The sequence below is a fragment of the Octodon degus genome, unplaced genomic scaffold (genome assembly GCF_000260255.1).
Source record: "Octodon degus isolate 3935 unplaced genomic scaffold, OctDeg1.0 scaffold00050, whole genome shotgun sequence".
Lineage (NCBI taxonomy): Eukaryota > Metazoa > Chordata > Mammalia > Rodentia > Octodontidae > Octodon > Octodon degus.
Genome location: NW_004524626.1, coordinates 12196798 through 12198407, shown reverse-complemented (window position 1 = coordinate 12198407; position 1610 = coordinate 12196798).

Sequence of the window (1610 nt, the reverse complement as noted above, 5' to 3'; positions counted from 1 at the left end):
ACACACACACACACACACACACACACACACACACACACAAATAAATTAATTAATTAAAAAAAAAAAGGGCTGGGGATGTAGCTCGATAGGAGAGCATCTCTAGCTTTAGTCCCCAGTACTCAAAAAAGAGACTGTAATTTCAGGGAAACAAGGGACCTATGGCACCAGCTACAGAAGCCCAGCCTTAAGAGCCAGACCGAATGGGCTTGAATTTTGACTGATCACAGCATTGGGATTTGGCAAAAGTCCCTCCGATCCAGAGGTTCCTCTGTGAAGGGGTGCTGCAATGGTACCCCCATGCCGGTGAGAGATTTCCATCGAAACAGCAACATGCTGCATGCCTCCTTTATCGCCAGCCTCTCCAGGTGTGAATAGGCAGGAGGCCAAGTGCTGCCGCCCCTGACTTTGGCTGAGTTTTCCCAGACGCAGGGCAGGGCCTGAACTGGCTCATCCTGGAGCCTGTCTCCTTGCACCTATGGGCCCCGTGGTGCCTTGGTTGTGTTCAAGTCAGCCCTGTTCCTGTCCACAAGTGGCACCTGCTTCTGCCCGCCTGTCTTGGGCAGTGGACCTGTTGCTTCGTGGGATGCTGTTGCCCTGTGACGCTCGGTGGCTCTGCTCCTCCTACTGTATCACAGCTGTGCCTCAGTACCCTTGCTTGTGCTACTCCTAAGCTCTCTCCCCCTTAGCTATCTAGTTGAAAGCAAGGCATTTTTTATTTCCACAGTAGGTTTAACAATGTGTTTCCTTAACTTCACACCTGCATGGAAATGTATAATAGATAAAAATCCTCCTCTACCCTATTATCTCTCCTAAGGTAAGGCCTCTTTTAATGCCTTTATGTAAACTCCAGTTTTGTCTTTAAGAGGGTACCATTACTGGCATGGTGATGCACACCTGTAATCCTAGCACTCGGGAGGCTGAGGCAGGAGGACCACAGTGAAATCCTCTTAAAAATATCAATAAGTTGGGCCGGGGACATGGGACATGGCTCAGTGGAATAAGCGCTTCCCTGGCAAGCGCAAGGGCCTGAGTTCAATCCCCAGTTCTGCAAAAAAAAAAAAAAAAAAAAAAAAATATCAATAAGTGGCTGCATTAGAGGGTGGAGTGGGATGTGTTAGCTCAGTGATACACAGCTCTTTCCTAGCATGCCTGAGGCCTTGGGTTTGATCCCCAGCACCAAAAAGAAAAACAAAAAAGGTATTTTATTCTAAGGTCTGCTTGTTAAAAAAAAAAAATCCAAGCATTTTGTTAAAAGTTTAGTTTATTTTTTGCACTATACCTCCTGCAAGTGACAGACATTAGTGAATTAGGGTGTATCTAGGGACTGTCTGAAATAGCAGTGTAGGGTTTTCATAATTACACTTTCTGTACTTTCATTACTGTTCAGGAGCTTGCTGCTTTGTGCTTTTTTTTTTTTTTTTGCGGAACCGGGTATTGAACTCAGGCCCTTGCACTTGCTACGGAAGCAGTTATTCCACTGAGCCATCTCCCCAGTCCCTGTTTTGTGCTTTATGTCTTGATATTTTCTCATAAGTTATCTGCCTCGGGCTGGTGAGATGGCTCAGTCGTCTAAAGCACCTACTTAGAACAAGCTCAGCAAAGCACAGGGA